Raw genomic sequence first — 11,206 nt, 5'->3', positions numbered from 1 at the left:
AGTCCTATAGTTGCTAAGCCACTATCCATCGTATTTGAGAAGTCGTGGCAGCCCAGTGAAGTTCCCACTGACTGCAAAAGGGGAAACGTAACCCCCATTTTTAAAAAGGGAAAAAAGGAAGACCCGGGGAACTGTAGGCCAGTCTCACCTCTGTGCCTGGGAAGATCATGGAACAGATCCTCCTGGAAGCTATGCTAAGGCACATGGAGGACAGGCAGGTGATTTGAGACAGCCAGCATGGCTTCACCAAGGGCAAGTCCTGCCTGACCAACCTAGTGGCCTTCTAGGATGGGGTGACTACAGCAGTGGACATGGGAAGGGCTACAGATGTCGTCTATCTGGACCTCTGTAAGGCCTTTGACATGGTCCCCCATAACATCCTTCTCTCTAAACTGCAGAGGGATGGATTTGATGGGTGGACTGTCCGGTGGGTGAGGAATTGGTCAGATGGTCGCATCCAGAGGGTAGTGGTCAACGGCTCAATGTCCAGATGGAGATTGGTGACAAGTGGCGTCCCACAGGGGTCCGTATTGGGACAGGTACTGTTTAATGTCTTCATCAATGACATAGACAGTGGGATCGAGGGCACCCTCAGCAAGTGTGCAGATGACACCAAGCTGAGTGGTGCGGTCGACACGCCAGAGGGACGGGATGCCATCCAGAGGGACCTGGACAAGCTGGAGAAGTGGGCCCATGTGAACCTCATGAGATTCAACAAGGCCAAGTGCAAGGTCCTGCACCTGGGTCGGGGCAACCCTCAGTATCAATACAGGCTGGGGGATGAAGGGATGGAGAGCAGCCCTGCCGAGAAGGACTTGGGGGTACTGGTGGATGAGAAGCTGGACATGAGCCGGCAATGTGCGCTCGCAGCCCAGAAGGCCAATCGTATCCTGGGCTGCATCCAAAGCAGCGTGGCCAGCAGGTCGAGGGAGGGGATTCTGCCCCTCTCCTCTGCTCTGCTGAGACCCCACCTGCAGTCCTGTGTCCAGCTCTGGAGCCCTCAGCAGAAGAAAGACAGGACCTGTTGGAGCGGGTCCAGAGGAGGGCTACGAAAATGATCAGGGGGATGGAACACCTCCCCTGTGAAGAAAGGCTGAGAGAGTTGGGGTTGTTCAGCCTGGAGAAGAGAAGGCTTCGGGGAGACCTTATTGCAGCCTGTCAGTACTTAAAGGGGGCTTCTAAAAAAGATGGCGGCAAACTTTTTAGCAGGGCCTGTGGCGACAGGACAAGGGGGAATGGCTTTAAACTAAAGGGGGGTAGACTGAAACTAGATCTAAGGAAGCCAGTTTTTAGGCTGAGGGTGGTGAGACACTGGCACAGGTTGCCCCGAGAGGTGGTGGATGCCCCATCCCTGGAAACATTCCAGGTCAGGTTGGACGGGGCTCTGAGCAACCTGCTCTAGTTGCAGATGTCCCTGCCCACGGCAGGGGGATTGGACTAGATGACCTTTAGAGGTCCCTTCCAACCCAAACTATTCTATGATTCTATGATTCTATATACAATTTTCCATCTCAAGACATCCTCAGAAAGATGGTCCAGATTCATGCCACTCAGACCCTGAAATATAGAGACGCTGGCTGTCCTCGGCTACTTCTGCAGTCAAGAAGGAGAAGCTGATACCTCCAGAAAGCAATACTCATCACAGATGGACGTCATGTGCCCTGTGCCATTTGATGAGTTGATGCTGGGCCACGGTGCTGTAGTGTCTTATCTTGCAAGAACGTCAGAGGTGGTGTAAAGCCAGGAGAGACAAAAGCAAGGTGGTCACTACAGTGTCCTTCATTTTATCAGCATAACCTCTGCACCGGGACTGAGCGCTGGGGAATGATCCCCACCTTCCTGGGGTGCAGTCGTTTGGCTAGTGCATGAAAATCCTCCTCTGGGAGCCCCAGCGTGAGGCAGCAGGACTTGCACAGCACAGTTTGGGGGTTGTTCCAGGGGTTGTTGTCCTGGCTGAATGAGCCTGCCCAGATTTCTTCTGCACAAGGAGCCCTCGTGCCACAGCTGCATCGCTGGGGTGTTGCTGAACATGAGTTCCATGTGGAAAGGCTCTCCTATATTAATTTGCAGAGTATCTCGGCACCTCTTAGCATGAAAGGCACTGTAGCTCTAAGTCTGAGAAGCACCTATGCAACTTAGGCTCCAGATCACTGCGTATAGTGACACCTGAGGCTCTTAGAACAGTTTACCCTAGGAAAAAAAAAGTAATTTCTTTTACTTCCACACCCCGATGACCAAAAAAGCCTGTTCTTCGTCTTGAAATTACACTCTCCAGCAGCTCTGTGAGCACCCCCGCCCAAGTGTCCCTTGCATCCACTTTCGCCACCATGGCAGGAAAGCGCTTAGAAAATATTTCCCAGGTTCCTTCCTGGCCAGAGGTCATCTCCGTGTTTTGGATCAGCAGGAATCACCGTGTTCTCTGACACAACAAACGGAGAAGGAAGATCTGCCCTGCCCATCCAGCATAGCGCTTTCAGGCTTGTGTTTTTTAGCTGCAACTCCACCCCGTGCTGGTGGAGAAGGGGTCGGTTCCCACTGATAGCAGGAAAGGGAGGTCACGGGGTTTGCTTGATTAAATCACCACAAGCCAAAAGGTTCTCTCTCTCTTGCTTACTGAGAATTGCTCACAGGCTGTTTAATTTGTTCCAAAAAGAAAAGCAAAACAAAAAACAAACCCCGAGCCCAACAACCAACAGCACACACAAAAAAGCAGGTGTGTCTCGAGCTCTTGGGAAAACAAAGGGCAGAGACTGAGGCAGGAGTTGACACTTCGATGGGAAGTTTCCTTCCCAGCACAGGAGGACAAGTTTGGAAAGGACTCGGACACGACCAGCACTTGTTGTCCTACAGGTATGGATGGTGTGTGTGAAATGTAGCATCGGTCTCCTTGTGCGGTTTAACGGTTTGGGGCAGGTGAAGGCAGCTTGAAGGAATTTTCAGGGCCAGATTCTGACATTGCAGCGTAAGCTTTGCATGACCGGTAAACTTGCTGCAGTTTTCTACTGGGAGAACTGCGATCGGTGCATGTTTCATTTTATGGTGATTAGCTGACAGTTTTCTGTAGGATGCTTTTGGTTTTTCAGGGTATGAATTAAGCCATTCAAGCTTCTGACAAAGTGCTACTGTCTGTTAGCTTGGCTAGTGAATTTTAATAGAGGTTATGATTAATCTAGTTTAAGCTCGGGGCTGCAGAGGTGAAGAGGGACGTGCACAGAAGTGCTGTGTTAATCTGAACTGCATTTATTACCTCCTAAGGCATGTTACATAGTTTCAGAAAAAAACAGATCAACTGCAATAGCATTTGGATTTTTTTCACTTTGCTTTATGCTTACGGTGGCTGGGATTTGCAATGCAGATAACAGGCACTGTATTTTTGTCAGCTGTATAAAATAGAGCGTTTGTTTCTTTTAAGAGCAATCTCTTGCACCCCCCTTCAGTTTCATATTAGGTGACGCTTGCTGACAGGGGAGAGGGACTTGGGGCACCCATGGCCACAGGCTGAGACACTGCTGTGTACTGTCTTTGAGCGTCACATTTATCTTGTTTCCATTCTTTTCTACTTGAACTGTTTAAATGAAAGCCAGTTTTACGGTGCTATGTTGGAGTGCTGGCGTGCTGTTGCCAGTGCTCAGTGCCAGGGGGGGTGCAGGGATGCTTTCTGATGCTTTTGCCTCCATTGATGTCTATAACCCCAAAAGTCCTGCTCCATCCAAACATCTCTGGTGCAGCAGTATCCACCGGTCTCTTAAATGATTGTGATTCAGAAAAAACACAGCTGTGGTGTGACTTTGTACAACCTTGTCTCTCTCTCCCTGTCAGTGGGAAAGTGATGCTCACCTACATGCATTAGGAGCTTTCAGCTTTGGGGGAGAAAGGTGCAATTGTTTGAATGCTGTAACTTTCGCTTTCAGTGACAGTTTTATGGGAGGCAATGAGCTTGTAACAGGCAAGGGAATAGCAAAGGAAAGGATGTTGGGAATTTGAAAACCTGAGGCTCCATTTCTATTTGCTCCATCACTTGCTGTTGCATGGTGAAAATGGCATTTCTCAACCCATAGATCTTCCTCTCACCCAGAAAATTCCTCATCTATTTCTGTCACTTAATCTGTCTTGCAATGTCTGGCAACATTGCAGAACAAAGTGATACGTAAGGAAATTTAGGGGCAAATCTTTAGCATCTGCATAGCAGTGACACTTGACTGAATTCAGTAATGGCTCAGCCAGCTCAGCAGGAACCCGGTGTGAGTATTTGGCATTTGTCATTATTTAACTTCCCTAGACTCCTCTGAGTTTGCGTCCGGTGATCCAGGTTTAAAAAACAAACAAACAGAACATGCGTAGGCTCTGGGAAGATATCTTTGTCCTAATCTCCTTGATTATTTTTATTTTTTTAACACCTCTTAGACAGGCTTAATAAAGCAGTTTTCCAAAGTCTGAATTGGAGACGTGGGAAATTCCTCAAACTAGGCAGAGCTTCCTCTCATTGTTAAAACACAAAAGACTAGTGCAGCCTTTACTAGAGTTCCTTTTTTAACCCATTCATCTTGATCAAGAAAGCCTCCCTGCTGCTGCTGCAGTTCATGGCTGCAATTCCCAGTTTGCCAGAAGAAACAAGGGCTTACAGTAGGCAAGCATGGATGTGAATTGCATCATCCGTGAGGGCATCACTACTTTTGAGGCTATATTTGAACATTGTAACTGAAATGCACTTGCACGTGAAACTGAAATGATTTGCTGCTGGAATTAATCTCAGCCTTGTGTAAGAATCATGGCTTTTTAAGACCAAATGTGATGAATCTACAGTAAAACTAAACTCCTTTCAGAAAATCATTTTCCAGTTTTCTGTGAAACAGGCTCTTAGGATTGCCATCTCAAAGAAGGGTCCAACTGAGGTTCGTGAGCTGATTCACTGTAGCTGCATGGTTATGCAGAGTTTATTTCTCAGATGATCTTGCATGTTGCTTAGCATGCCTATGGGCAGTTACCACCCATCAACTAATCTGATCCAGCACCTGCTGTGTGTGGTAGCAAAGCAGCAGCTTGTCCCCCTTATCTGTACTCGGCAGCATCCTGCATAAAGACTGAGCCAGCACTGGGTGAGGGCAGAAACTGGAAGGCTGTGATGGTGGCCCTACAGTGGGCTGGAGGGGTTGTATTAGGAAAGTGGGTGAGGTGGAATGGAGTTCAATCCAGTTGGCGGCCGGTCACGAGCGGTGTTCCCCAGGGCTCGGTTTTGGGGCCGGTCTTGTTCAATATCTTTATCGATGATCTGGATGAGGGGATCGAGGGCACCCTCAGTCAGTTTGCAGATGACACCAAGTTGGGCAGGAGTGTTGATCTGCTCGAGGGTAGGAAGGCTCTGCAGAGGGACCTGGACAGGCTGGATCGATGGGCCCAGGCCAACTGTATGAGGTTCAACAAGGCCAAGTGCCAGGTCCTGCACTTCAGCCACAACAACCCCATGCAGCGGTACAGGCTTGGGGAAGAGTGGCTGGAAAGCTGCCCAGCAGAGAAGGACCTGGGGGTGTTGGTCGACAGCCGGCTGAACATGAGCCGGCAGTGTGCCCAGGCGGCCAAGAAGGCCAATGGCATCCTGGCCTGTGTCAGAAATAGTGTGGCCAGCAGGAGCAGGGAAGTGATCGTGCCCCTGTACTCGGCCCTGGTGAGGCTGCACCTCGAATACTGTGTTCAGTTTTGGGCCCCTCACTACAAGAAGGACGTCGAGGTGCTGGAGCGTGTCCAGAGAAGGGCAACGAGGCTGGTGAGGGGTCTGGAGAACAAGTCTTCTGAGGAGCAGCTGAGGGAACTGGGGTTGTTCAGCCTGGAGAAGAGGAGGCTGAGGGGAGACCTCATCGCTCTCTACAACCACCTGAAAGGAGGTTGTAGCGAGGTGGGTGTTGGTCTCTTCTCCCAAGGAACAAGCGATAGGACGAGAGGAAATGGCCTCAAGTTGCACCAGGGGAGGTTTAGATTGGACGTGAGGAAAAATTTCTTTACTGAAAGAGTGGTGAAACATTGGACCAGGCTGCCCAGGGAAGTGGTTGAGTCCCCATCCCTGGAGGTATTTAAAAGACGAGTAGATGAGGCACTTAGGGACATGGTTTAGTGGACTTGGTGGTGTTGGGTTGACGGTTGGACTCGATGATCTTAGAGGTCTTTTCCAACCTCAATGATTCTATGAATTCTATGATTCTATGGAAGGTACAAGGTGGGTGTGCAGGAACAGGGAGCACGGGAAACGGCTTGCAAAAGATGATTCACAATGGCTTGTTTCTCTCTGATAGAGGAATGATCCACTCCACTTTTTTTGCAGGAAAGAGCAGCTCCTGCAGAGCATCTAACTCACTGTGGCAGGTTGTCTAGTAATTACAGTACTATATTTGCAGGTTATAATGCTGCACCGGTGGACTTTGTTCAGGAATTTTTTACTATATTTGCAGCTTATTCTGAGGGCTTCTCTGCTTGTGATGATGGCCTGTAAGAGAGGTTTCACTCTGACAACCATCCTATGACATGGCATGGATGTTGTAACCTTAATCCATCATTTCTGCACCCAGCCCGTATCTTCTCTCCAAACTTCAGTCTATCCATGTGGAAGTCTGTAATGAATTCTGCCCCAAAGCCCTCCCCTCTCCATCATAACTCCCATCTGAGCAAGCCAAACAAGATGGAAGTACTGGGTCTGGCTGGGATGGAGTTAATTTTCCTCATAACAGCCCATAAGGTGCTGTGTTTTGGATTTGTGGCTAAAACAGTGTTGATAGCACACCAGTGCTTTGGCTGTTGCTGAGCAGTGCTTGCACAGCATCAAGGCTTTCTCTTTCTCCCACTCTGCCACTGTAATGAGTGGGCTGGGGGTTGGGAGGGGCTACAGATGGAAAAGCTGACCCAAATTCACAAAAGGGATATTTCAAACCATATAACATCATGTTTAGCAATAAAAAACAGAGGTGCGGGGCAGGGTTGTCTTCCAAGGTGGCCATTGCTTGGAGACTTGCTGGGCATCCGTCTACTTGTGGGAGGTAGTGAGTGATCGCCTTCACATCATTTGTTTTTTCTTCCCTTTTTCTTTCTTTTATTAATCTGTATTTATCTCAACCCATGAGTTTTCTCACTTTTTCTCTTCCTATTCTCTCCCCCATCCCACTGGCAGGTGGGGAGTAACTCAGTGGTTGTATGGGCACTTAGCTGCAGGCCAGGGTCAACCCACCACAATAGGATATCTAGCCCACCTTTTAGACACCTTCTAATGGACCACTTTTGAATAAACAGAAGGTTTTTCCCAGCCCAGAAAAAACCTTTAACTCCCTTGTGTCATCTCAGTCAGCTGATTTACACAAAGCAATATTTGTTTTAGGAAGAACTCAAAGGTCACCTAAAATGGACCACTCCTGGCATTGAAATCCTTCCTTCTGGCTGAAAGGGAAGCTGTGTCTCATTTGCCTTCTAGGCATTTCTACAGCTCTTGCTTTATCAGGCTGTTAGTGCAAGCACCGATGGGTTATTCCTGCCCCAGGTTCTCCCTAAACACCCTGTGAAGTAGGGACAGCTAATACCATCCTTGTTTGGCAGCAGAGAACTGAAGCATAGGGATAGCGAGGTTCTGTTTACATGGTTGACCGCTGCCAATCCAGCACTTAAACCCACCTCAAGAGGTCAGAAAATGCTGTGGCAGGCCAGGTTTGAGGATGCCTGTGAGTGGCAGAGCTGTATGTATTCCCCATTTAAATCTTAATACGAAACATTAATTTCCAAATGCCTTCCCCAAAAACATAATAGAGCTGTGATCTAGTATGTAATTTACTGTCCTCGGAAATTCCTCAAAACAGCAGAGCTTCCCCCAATTGTTCATGTACAGAGGAAAAGCTCTACTAAAGTTCCTGCTTTGTCTCGCTCCTGTGACCACAGTCTTGGCCCTCGACAACCGTCAGGCTGAGTGTGTAAAAACCATCTTCATTCCAAAGCTGTCCCTACGTGCCTTATGACAGGCTGTTCACAGCATGCCCCTTGCTCCTGAATTGTTTTACTGTTCCTTCTTGAGGGAGAAATTCTTTAAATTCCTACATGGGGTCCCTAAAATCTGGGTCAACCAATCCTATGGCTGAGATCCCGGATGAGCCTATGCATGCCTCAAGTCTCTCCGGCCGTAAAACAGGACTGATGGCACTTCCTTCCTTCCTTCTTCTCACTATCCGTCCTGTTTCAAGCTTAAAAAGTCCCATTGCTGTTCATAACACTGACTCTTGTCTCAGTAAGGACACACGAGATGTTGGAATCATACAATCATAGAATGGTTTGGGTTGGAAGGGACCTTAAAGATCATCTAGTTCCAACCCCTCTGCCATGGGCAGGGACACCTTCCACTAGACCATGTTGCTCAAAGCCCCATCCAACCTGGCCTTGAACACTTCCAGGGATGGGGCATCCACAGCTTCTCTGGGCAGCCTGTTCCAGTGCCTCACCACCCTCACAGTAATGAATTTCTTCTAATATCTAATCTAAATCTACCCTCTTTCAGTTTAAAACCATTACTCCTCGTCCTATCACTACAATCCCTGATAGAGTCCCTCCCCATCTTTCCTGTAGGCCCCCTTTAAGTACTGGAAGGCTGCTATAAGGTCTCCCCAGAGCCTTCTCTTCTCTAAGCTAAACAACCCCAACTCTCTCAGCCTTTCTTCATAGGAGAGGTGTTCTATGCTATTAATGTAAATCTGTCTCAAAAAGTGCCTGCTCTTTTCCTAAATGCCTAATTTCTGGCTCCAGCACTGTTTCAGCACCACAGTACCAAACTTGGTGAAGGCTTAATCCGACAGCAGTTAAGGGAGGCTTCCCTTGTCCCTAATGTAAGCGCAGATGCTTTTGAGGGTGTTGAAGCAGAGGAGATTCCTGCTGAAGTAAGACTTAGATTGCCTGTACAGTCAGTGGAGACAAACACAGGTGCCTGTGAAGATTTGCCTTGGGAGATGCCACCAAAATTAGGCACCAACCTTGTCTAATTGCGGGTGGAGAAGCTAAAGAATATTCCTAATCCTGAAACTTGCATTTTACCTTAGAGCATGCTGGGATTAGGAGAAACACATGCAACAGCAACAGTGCAGTGTGAGAGACTGGAGTCGTTCCCTAACCCTGAGGCCATCTGTCAGGGCACAGCTCACCTCCATATGCCTGAACTCTCCTTTTCCCTCTAAAACAAGGCAGCCTAGGCTGTGCGGCTGACTGGGAACAGCCCCTGGCCCATACTGTCCGTTGAATCATTTCTGTGAATCTTGGCATTGGCCGAGACAGGGAACAGGCTAACTATTGACTGGGTCTCCCAGAAAGAGACCTCAGCAGCTCATCTACTCTGGCCCTACATCTCATGGCAGGTGTTTGTTTAAGCTCTCCGAAGGCACCCCGGGGCCTGAGAAATGCCAGTCCTCTACCCAGCTGAGTGTTGGATCTCATGAGCAAACCCGCTGTCAGCTGCAAGTTATCTTTGCATTGCCGTGCTTTTACGCCATGTGAGCCCAACGTGCACCATAGGGGTTCACAAGGCTGGACCATTCCTGAAGTGTGATGTCATTTTGAACCAGGCCAAGCATCTGTCTGAAGTCTAATATTCCTTAAAGTCTTCTGAATATTAATAAAACAAACTAGTCCCAACCTTGTTGATGATATTCTGTCTTGATCTCGCACCTAATGCCAATGATGAAGATGAAAGAGCTCTGATGATTTTGAAAACATTATAGACAAGTGTAACCTTCAAAGAAGTTAAATACTAGCACTGTTTAGCATTTCTGAGTTATCCTGTGCTCTGGAAGACAGACCAGTAGAAAAATAATAAGGCTGGAAGTGAGATCAGTGGAACAAAATATAAACAATTATTTTCTCTCTCAGGTTTGATCATTACAGAAGGGAATTATGAGATATAGACAACAGAGACCTGCCTTCACTGATCTAGGGGATTTCCCTCCATTTATATGATTCTTTGTGCAAAAGGTGGATGCTACTTTGTACTTCTACATTTTTGCTGTTAGGTTTGACAGGCCGGGCCCTCAGGCCGGAAGCTCCTGCTGTCCAGAATGGGATTATACAAACTCCAAATGGCCTACACAACTTGCAGTAGCTTCCTATACAGCCAGCTGCGCTTGCAGCAATAACAGGGAAAAAAATCAAGAGGTTAATAAAATGAAACGAGCAGGAAGCATGCAGTCATCAGACTTTCTAGTACTTCGGTCTATAGAAGTAACCCGTGGCTGGCCTGACTTAGGGACCTAATCCAAAAGTCATTGAAGCCCATGGAAATTCCACTTCAACGGATGTTGTTAGACCTCACGCTTCACTATATCAGTACAGGAGTGAGTACATGGAGAGTTCCACCATCCCTGTATCCACAAACAGCTGAGCTCCAAATGTCTTGTGTTGTTGATGCTGGCTGTGAGATAGGCCTGCCACTAACTGCTGCAGATGCTCCAAAAAGGATGAGGAGGGGGAAGGGAAAGTTCATGGCTCCATCCCTTCTCCCATCCCAGCCATCAGAGTCGAGTGAATGCATGCTTGTGTGTGCTTTTCCACAGCCTTTCAAAACATATGGTACTCAGCTATGTGCAAAGAGCTGGAATAGCAGAGTGGAACTTATTGTTTCACATGTTATTTTTTTTTCTTTGTTCCTTCTACAAAACTCCAACATAAAGGTCAAGCAGGAGCCTTTAGCTCGTGTTGAGCAAAATCTCCTGAGCAGGAGAAGGTAGGAAAAGGGCAAGAATTGGGCAAGGCTTTCTTTTTCCAGTGAAGTGCTGATTTAAATGCCTTTTTCACTTTGGCTTCAGCTACCACTGTTTTCAGCCTGGCATATTAATGTGCCACATGGCACGGGGAGCATTCATCCCTTCACTTATGAGTGCCATGACATCTGTTTGCACACAACTAACTCACAAAAAATAAGAATTGCCCCCACAGTACCCCTGAAAACGAAACCTTTGCACAAGTCCTACAGATCCCTTAGCATACCAGCTAGCTCAGCTGCCTGTACCATGCTAGGCACAAAGCTGGAATAACACAGTTCCTCAAACATCACAGAGAAAGTATCTCACAGCCTGTTTATTGCCTGTTTGAATCCTTATCACTAAGCTGTTCGATTTGGAGTCCTTGATTAATTTGTGTTTATTTTATTTTTGTTCTCATTCAGATGTGTTATCTAAGGTCAGTGCAACTTCCCCTGTCCCCC

General features: G+C 47.7%; 1 protein-coding gene across 3 annotated transcripts in view; it reads left to right on the top strand.

The window, feature by feature from the left end:
* Window positions 1-2,522: 2,522 nt before the first annotated feature.
* ADGRF5 (adhesion G protein-coupled receptor F5) overlaps window positions 2,523-11,206 on the top strand; it is a 53,313-nt gene continuing 44,629 nt past the window's right edge. For all 3 annotated transcript variants that reach the window (XM_076332664.1, XM_076332665.1, XM_076332661.1), the window contains exon 1: window positions 2,523-2,850. The gene's annotated coding sequence lies outside the window, so the exon portion shown is untranslated. The remainder of the gene's footprint in view (window positions 2,851-11,206) is intronic.

The sequence above is a fragment of the Aptenodytes patagonicus genome, chromosome 3, assembly GCF_965638725.1.
Source record: "Aptenodytes patagonicus chromosome 3, bAptPat1.pri.cur, whole genome shotgun sequence".
NCBI classification, from domain to species: domain Eukaryota; kingdom Metazoa; phylum Chordata; class Aves; order Sphenisciformes; family Spheniscidae; genus Aptenodytes; species Aptenodytes patagonicus.
The sequence above is the reverse complement of the archived record's forward strand: the minus strand, read 5'-3'. Positions and strand labels throughout refer to the sequence as shown.